Here is a 9,087-nt window from a genome sequence, read left to right as displayed (position 1 = left end):
CTATCTGCATTAATTTAGGCAAGACATTCCCCTCTGAGACTTTAATTTCCTCATCTGTAGTAGAATGGAGTAGAATTCTTTGTTATATGGTATGACTCACTGGGAGAAGGAGGGAAATGGGAACAATTTAGGCAACGTGGAAACAAAAGATAGCATAAAATTATTTTTTTTAAATGTAATTGGACCAGATGTCCCTGAAGTAGCTACCCTCTCTAAAACTCTTGCCTACTAAGTATTAGAATACTAGATGTTTCCATGAATATCAGTTGATTTATGGAAAAATCTGGAAGAGATAACAGGATGGGAAATCTCTTGCCATCCATGGGCACTTGGGGGGAAAAATCATCTTTAGACCTCAACTATGATCAATTGCACATGTTCTCTTTGTTTTGGAGGGGAAAGCTGATAAAACTCTGCTGTGGTCTACCTTTTTTGACTCTCAGATAACCAGAATGCACCCTCTATTCTTAGCTGAATGTATTTTTCCCAAGATGGTGGGGAGAAAAAAACATCTTTTTAGTAGCAGAAAACATGAGTTTATTCTTATTTTTGTAATGGAATCTTGGAGAGCATTCCCCATGAGGAAGACACTCATCTTAGGGAATCTAGACCTGTGACAACCTCCCACGAAGGGACTAGTCTACACAAGGGCCAAGCCCCCATTACATTTTTCTTTTAAAGTGTTAGCTGAGGGGAATACTCAGTGTGTGTTTATAGGTCTTTCAGTAACTCTGTGGGATTCCATTGACCAACTCCTCCATCCACAGCCCTTTTAGGAACTTACTGTTCAATCTAACTGGTTTAATATAGAATGTATTTTGCAAACCTAGCCATTAGTAAAGGGGAGCAGAAGGACAAAAGGTAAGATAGCTACCAGTCTCCAAAATATATATTTGAATAAGAGACATAATTAGTCCATGTGCCTTGCAGAGAACTAGTTGTTCCTACAACATTTCTAGGGCTTCCTGTTGGAGTCTTATATGGCTTAGGCCTATAATTAGTCCAGTACTTTTTCCTGAGGCCAACTTTTCCTCTTTCATCTGACTGAGCCAAAGAATGCCAAGAGAAAAGCCACAGCTCTGAAAAGGATTTCCCTTATCATCCCATTTATTTGCTTCTTTTAAGGACCTGATGAAGGCAGATTAGTTTGCTAGTTCTATGGCCCAAGGAGTCCCCTGTCCTCACTCTCCCATAAGTGGAGATACTCTTTGTGCCTTAATACTTGACATTTTCTTTCTGTTAAAGGGAGTTCAGTGTCTTCAGAGTACCTTGAAAAAAAAACTTTGAAAAGAACAATTTTTTTTTAAGACTCTTACCTTCCATCTTAGAATCGATACCAAGGATTAAATTCCAAGGCAGGAAAGCAGTAAGAGCTAGGCAGTGGGGGTTAAGTGACTTATCCATGGTCACACAGCAAGAAAAGAAGAACTCTTTAATCATAATGCTTCAGATACTGAGAGGGAGCCACTTTTAGTATTTGGCAAATGCAAAAAAGCACTTGATTTGTATAAAACAAAAGTATGATCCCTTTGTAGGCATGAACTACTTTTTTAGCAGGAGAGCCATCATTCTGCAATTTGCCATGATGATTTCATGACACTATGCTTAGTAAATGTGAGTTTTAGTGGCAAAGGGATCTTTTGACTTTTAGTTCTTTGAAGGGAATAGCAAAGGGTCCAAGGAGTAGCCTTGAAGTTATGTGAAGAAACACTTTTGAAATCTTTATGAAAAATTGGTTTTAATTTTTAATTTTATAGCTTATATAGGCCAGTTTTATTGTTTTAAATAAACTAAAAGGCTGTGAACCCAGCATTTAGTGTACATATGTACCAGAATTTAAAACATGATGCAGTCAGCCAGTTTGGCCCATTTTAATAAGATGAATACAAAATGCCCCCCTGGAAACGGAAACATCTCATGTGTATTTAGCACATACTGTCCTAAGGAAGCAACCATAAAACCTGATGGACTGTTGGCTTGGATAGATTAATGGTTAACACATTTCTTGGAGTCTTTCTCCTGCTGTATGAAATAGCTATAAAAAAAATAGATAACAGCAACAACTGTTGTGAATAACCTTTGTGAATAGCTAACCATCCTCTTGTTGGGGGCACATCTAGTCTTTCAGTGAGACAGAAGTATAGATGATAATAAAATAATAAATCAGGGGGCAGCTGGGTAGCTCAGTGGATTGAGAGTCAGGCCTAGAGATGGGAGGTCCTAGGTTCAAATCCGGCCTCAGACACTTCCCAGCTGTGTGACCCTGGGCAGGTCACTTGACACCCCCATTGCCCACCCTTACCACTCTTCCACCTAGGAGCCAATACACAGAAGTTAAGGGTTAAAAAAAAATAAAAGAAAAAATAATATATCAGTCAGTATTTACTAGTCACTGGCCAAGTATTCAGCCTTGAGTTAGGTATGGCGGTACACCATATTGCGGAGAATCTCTAGACTCTTAATTATGTTTTAAGGCATTTAAACGTCTCTTTAATGATGAAATTCCAAAGGATTCAGCACATAGAGGCTGCTGAGCTCTCTAACAGGAAAGGCGATAATAGTTAGCATTTGTATACTGTTTTAAGGTTTCAGAGTGCCTCAGAACTTATCTCATTTGATCCGGATGATGGTGTAGGTGCTTTATTATCTCCACTTTCCAAGTGACAGATGGAAGCAGAAAGAGGTTGTGACTTGCCAGGCTCACACTGATTAAGGCAAGATTGGAACTTAAGTCTTCCAAACTTCCAAGTCTAGCGGTCTACCCATTGCATCATTTAGCCACCCTCACCGGAAATTTTGAGCAATTTTGCCCACAAAATTGTTTTTGGTTCTATAGTACCATCCCTTTATCCCAGAACTGCCTGGAAAACTTGTAGCAGGGTGATGGCCATTTTCAGTTGGATGCAATTACTGGTCCAAGTCCTTTGCTATTCTTATTATCCAAGGGTGACTTCTTACTCAACTACTACAAAGCAGAGATGGGACAAGATCGTGATGATGTCTAGGACTATTTTTTTTTCTTTTTTAGGCAGTAGTTTGGAGAAGCTTGCAGGCCCCTACTTTCTAGAGACGGGTGAAGTCAGTCTTTCCTTCTATTGACAGATATTGGGTTCATAAGTGGTCAAGGGAAAAGGCCCATGAACTGAAAGTAATACATTTATCGCTTGTGCTAGGATTTGTTTTCTGTGTTGCATGAGGTCGGCCGGGTATGTGGAGGCTCCTCCTATCCCCTCTTGAGGCTTCTTTGAATTTCCTTCTGTTTATTGTAGGTAGTCTGCTAAATAGCAGGAATATCAGAGTGATACAGAAGGTGCAGAAGGAGCCTCATCCCATGGGTACGTAGCACCTTCCTGCTTTGTTGTGGCCCCATACGTGGGACTGTGGCTCAGATCCTGGATCACGGAGATGACCCTCCGAAGGAGGATGGAATCCCTGAGTTTTAATCTGCCTGTGTTGGTGCCACCTGAACACACATCCTCAAGGCCATCAGCATCCCCGTGGTTCATCCTTTGCAGACTGACTGTGATAGAATTAAGGTTTAGATGGAGTCACTTGGCTTAGGGAAATGTGACCTACAGACATTTGTGTGCTCATTGGGAGAGTTCATGGCATAGTCTATGTATAGAATTTTTATATATAACCCAGTGGAATTGCTTGTTGGCTCTAGGAGTGGGGAGGGAAAAGGGGAGGGAAAAAACATAAATCATGTAACCATGGAAAAATACTTTAAAATAAAAATATATATACATATAAACTAAAAAAAAGAATTTTCATAAAATATTCTCATTGAGAGTTAACATTTACTTAATGCCAAAAGTATACTCAGTGCAGCATATAGAACCAGGATCATATAGAACAGTGGATTCAGTGTCTAAAGGATCCATACCCAGTGGATTCACTGACCGACACAGTCATGTACTGGGGCAAGGAGTCTTTGGCCCATTGAGGCAAGAAGTAGCTTTGCAGTTGGAGAGTGACCACCTTTTTAGAGACCCAAGACCACAAGCAGTTTGGGAGAATTATGGTAGGGATCTAAAGAAGGGAACCATAATATAATTTCCCTAAAAGTTAACAAGAATTCATCAGGGCAGAATAGAAAATATGGATTCTTAAACAGGAACTAGCAAAAGGAGCTCATTAAAGAGCTGAAGTGTGCAAAGCAAACAAGACATAATCATAGAAAGGCCTTCAGGATGTGATCACTGAGGTCATTAAGAACAGAGATGTCCATGCTTTGGTGGTCAAAGAGTTCTGCATCACCAGTGAATTAAAAAACAAAACGAAAAACTTGTGACCCATTGTAGGGTGTCTTATATCTTAGGTGCTGCAAGGAAAATTAAGATTTTTTTAATGGCTCCTTCAGGTTCCAAGCTGATACAAGGAAGGGAGGTGACGCTAATGAGTCACTACAGGAAGTAATTATACTTTGCTTTTCCTGGGTGGGTATCAGTCAGTTTCATTTGTGCCTTGTAAATGATGACATCAGTGTACTCTGGTCATTCTGGACTTTCGTACCTCAAAACAGGAATTAGATTTTAACTCAAAGTGCTTCATGAAATTGTGGCCAGGCCCTTTCCTCTTACTCCCAAGGCCAGAGCCACATTTGGCCCCTGTCCTGCCTTCTAGAACCTGACAGAACAAGAATGCTCCAGCATCTACAAGCGGTGGTCTCCAGGATCACAATCCCTTGCACTCCTTTAAGATTTACCTGGTTAATAAAATGATCCCATTACATAATTCTTCTAATTTCAAATTACAAGTAGCTCAAAAGCTATTATGCAAGTAGCTATAATTGTTTTCTTTTTTTTACCCTTACCTTCTGTCTTAGAATCATGACTAAGTATTGGTTTGAGGGCAGAAGAGTGGCAAGGGCTAGGCAATGGAAGTCAAGTGACTTGCCCAGGATCACACTTAGGAAGTGTCTGCGGCCAGATCTGAATTTAGGACCTCCCATCTCTAGACCTGTCTCTCAATCCACTGAGCCACCTAGTTGCCCCTGTTAACTGTTTTTAATGTAGCTCTAAGATAGAAGCTTGGACATTTAAAGATAAAGAGAAAAATCATAATGCTTTATGTAGTTCTTGCTGGTAGGAATATACAGTCAAGCAACATGTAAATGCCATAAAAATCTCTTCATAGAATTAGAAACTTTTTTATGTCTGTTTTTTCTTTTGGGGGTAATAAAATGTTACCCTACGATTTAGTAAAACTTCTCCTGCTGGCCCTTCCTCCAATCCCCCAGGTATGACAGTTATGGTTTTCACCCTTGTTGAACTTCACACATTTTAGTTAATCACTTACCCCTAGAAGCTCCACAGAATAAACTCTTGTCCTTCTTTCTACGTGACAGCACTTCAGGTATTTGAAGGCTGCTGTAAAATATAAAATGGTTGGTGAAGGCTTAGATAATCTTCTAAGATCCCTTCAGTTCTAATTTGATTCCCCCCTTCCCTGCTTCCCCCCACTCAAGTCTTGTCTTCTCCAAGCTATAAATCGCCTTTAACCAATCTTCCTGTGCTACAGAGAGTTCTCTGCCCTCTGTACCACATCCCCTGATCAGGCAGCCCACTTCTTTGTCTGGGTAACTGGTTGCTGGAAGGTTCTTAATTTAGGCTGAGCTGTATCTGCCAATCATTCCCTTTCAGGAAAAGACCTGGAGTTCCTTATGGAACGGAGCCATCTGTTTAGTTAACAGCATTGGGAATGAACATTATTTACTGTACTTTTTTTTTAATTTTTTTTTTTTAATTTTAAACCCTTAACTTCTGTGTATTGACTTATAGGTGGAAGAGTGGTAAGGGTAGGCAATGGGGGTCAAGTGACTTGCCCAGAGTCACACAGCTGGGAAGTGTCTGAGGCCAGATTTGAACCCAGGACCTCCCGTCTCTAGGTCTAGCTCTCAATCCACTGAGCTACCCAGCTGCCCCCCATATTTACTGTACTTTTAAGGGATAATGTTAAGTCAATCAGAATGATACTTTGCTTTCTAACATGAATTTCTTCCTCTAAGTTCTGTACAAATCTCAGTAGATAATTTCATAGCATTGGAAGTAGGAGTATGCTGGTAGATGCTTAACAAGTGACTCTCAAACACATAATATACATAGAACACTTCTAAGATAAACTTGCACTATTAGTTTATTATTAACATCACTTTCTCATATCTAAACAATTGACAAAATAACAAATCAAACCTTAATTCAAAATATTTTCCAATCTCTGAGGTATAATTGCTCACATTGAAAATTTAACAATCAGGTCTCTTGAGCATGTATGAGCTGGATGTAGCATACTTCTGGATGGAAGGGACCTTAGAGATAGAAAAGCAAGAGTTTGACAGATAATTAAGTATCTAACTGCTAAACATTTCCAATGATGAGGCAACCCATTCATTTTTTTTAATGAATTAGAAACTTCTTCCTCAGCACCTTGCTAGGGAAAAATCAAGATCCTCAATCTTTAGTTTTAATAGCTTTATAATCCTAATAAATTCGTGCCTAAGTAATAAAAATAAATGAATAAACAGAAAATAAAAAGAAGCTTCTTATTGACATTTTTAAGAGATAAAATTGTTGATCATAGAGCTGGAAGGGACTCTGTTCAATTCCTTCATTTTACAGATAAGGAAACTGAGGTCCAGACAGGGTAAGTAACTTGCCCAAGGAATAGTAAATCAAAGATCTGGACTACTCAGACAAGTCCCTTTAACTCTTAAGTCCTATTCCTTGTCAGTTATACCACATTGCCTCCCTATAAGTTCCACCTATTGGGCTTAGTTCAGCTTTCTGATATTAGCTGATACAGACATCTTCTCTGTCTTCTACAGCAGTGGTCTCCAAACTTTTTGGGTCATGAACATCTATCAGTAAAAAAATGGCTAAGCATCCATTACCCAATATGTTTATTTACTTATTTAGAAATTTACAGACGAGTTTCACTCTACTAATAATTATGTATTTCATCATTGACACAAAAAGAACTTTTAGAAGGATGAGATAAAAATACTTGATCCTAGATCCTGGAGCCAAGAGGAGTTTGCATAGGAGGAGGGACATGGGCAGACCTAAGCTTTAGGGAAATCACTTTGGAAGCCCAACGGAGGGGATGATCTGGAGTAGGAAGAGACTCAAGCCAAGAAAGCCAATTAAAAGAGGTTGTTGTAATTATCTGGAATTATCTGAACTAGGATGGTAACTGGGTTGAGCAGAGAGAAGGGGACATACGCCAGACATGTTGACGAGGTCGAAATGCCAAGATTTGACATCCCCGGGTTGATGGGGAAGGAAGAGTTAAGGATGACTTTGAGTTTGTAAAACTGGGTGACTAGAAGGATGGGGGGTGGCAGAATAGCCTTATGAAGAGGTGTGGCCTTTGTGGGGAAAAATAATGTTCATAACCCATCCATGTCTGCTTACTCAGACTCACCCAAAATGAATAGCGGTGCCATGATTTACTGGCCGCTGCCCCCGGAGCCTGCTACAACCACGAGGTGATCTGGGGGTGGGGGAAAAGTCTGTGGGGCAGAGAAGAAAAATGCAGTCTTGGCAACTTCTGTGGATTATCAGTGATAGTGGGCCTTTACCTGGACACAGCCACGAGGTGATCTGGGGCCAGGAGGAAAAGGTCTGTGGGGTAGAGAAGAAAAATGCAGTCTTGGCAACTTCTGTGGGTCATTAGTGAGAGTGGGCATTTGCATAGGCACTACCACAAGAGGCCATGGGTGGGAGGGAAGAACAGGGTAGAACTGAGGGATGACGGGTAGAGGAGGTGATATTTGAAATAAGCCTATGATTGGCTATTGTGGAATATCACTCGTCTTCCCTGTGGATGATCACATACCCTTTGGGTCATGCAAGTGACCTCCATTTTGATTGTACCACTCTACACGCTAGCCTTTCATATATATGTCAGATTTCTTTTTCTTTCCCAAGCTAAAAATTCCTCATTCCTTCACTAGCCCAGAATGGCAGCTTTTGATACATTCCTTTTGATAACATTTGAAGAGAAATAATGCCTTGAGTTTTAACAATGACATTTTAAATTTGTAAAAAAAAAATTATCTGTGCTACTTTCAGAATAACTAGCAAACGCAAGAACCCTTGAGTAGGAAATAAGCCCAAAAGGGAATAATTTACTGTTAATTGAGTGCAGCTAACATGTTTAGTAAATAATAAAGAGAATTTAGTAACTCCTGTGACTAACTTTAAAAATCTGGGGTCTTACAGGAAGTGTGACTTCCTAAGGTCAATCATACAGGAACCTGTGCTTGGCTAGTTGTATATTGTCTTATGTCCCCTGGCAGCTTTTATCTCTGTGGTTTAAGAGGGGTGGTGGACATGACCTGGTTTCAGAGGGAAGCCAACTGAGATTTCCCCTTAACATATATTTTTAGGCCTATCAGATGATTTTATACTTTAGGGTAATAGTTTGCTATTAAGTTCCTCTTCCTTGAATCTTTGTCCAAGATTTAGATATTCAAGAGAATATTGAGAATTTAAGAATATTGCCAAGTAAGAGAAATTAATATATGTCAGAATCTGAGTTGGAAGGGACCTTGGAGGTCATCTAGCCCAACTGCTATTCCCAGTATAAAATCCTGTGGTCAGGTCAGCCCAGACTCTACTTAAAGGTCTTTAGTGACATGAACAAGAGATTCATAACAGGCAATTTTGCCTCTTGGGGCAGCCCAATAAATTTGTGACATTTTGAATGTTTCCAATTTTTCCTCCCATTAAACTCCAATTGGCTTTATCCATGGCTCCTATTCTTGCTCTCTGGGGCCATGTAAAGCAAGATAGTAAGTTTTTAGTGGAAAGAATATTAAATTTAAACTCCAAAAAAGCCAGATTCATATTCCATCTCTTCTTCTTACTACCTTTTCACTTCAGCCAAGTCGCTTCTCATAGTTTTCTCATTTGTAGAATTTTGGGGCCAGATGGTATGACCTCAAAAGACCTTCCAAGATCTAAATCCTATAATCCCCCTCTATATGTGAGGGTAATAATCATGCTCCCACTCTGTTCCATCATCTTCTTTCTTTTAGGCTGTCATTTCAATTGAAAACTCAGGAGAACAAAGGCATTAAAT

Source organism: Gracilinanus agilis, chromosome 3 (assembly GCF_016433145.1).
Source record: "Gracilinanus agilis isolate LMUSP501 chromosome 3, AgileGrace, whole genome shotgun sequence".
Lineage (NCBI taxonomy): Eukaryota > Metazoa > Chordata > Mammalia > Didelphimorphia > Didelphidae > Gracilinanus > Gracilinanus agilis.
Note: the sequence above shows the minus strand (reverse complement) of the source record.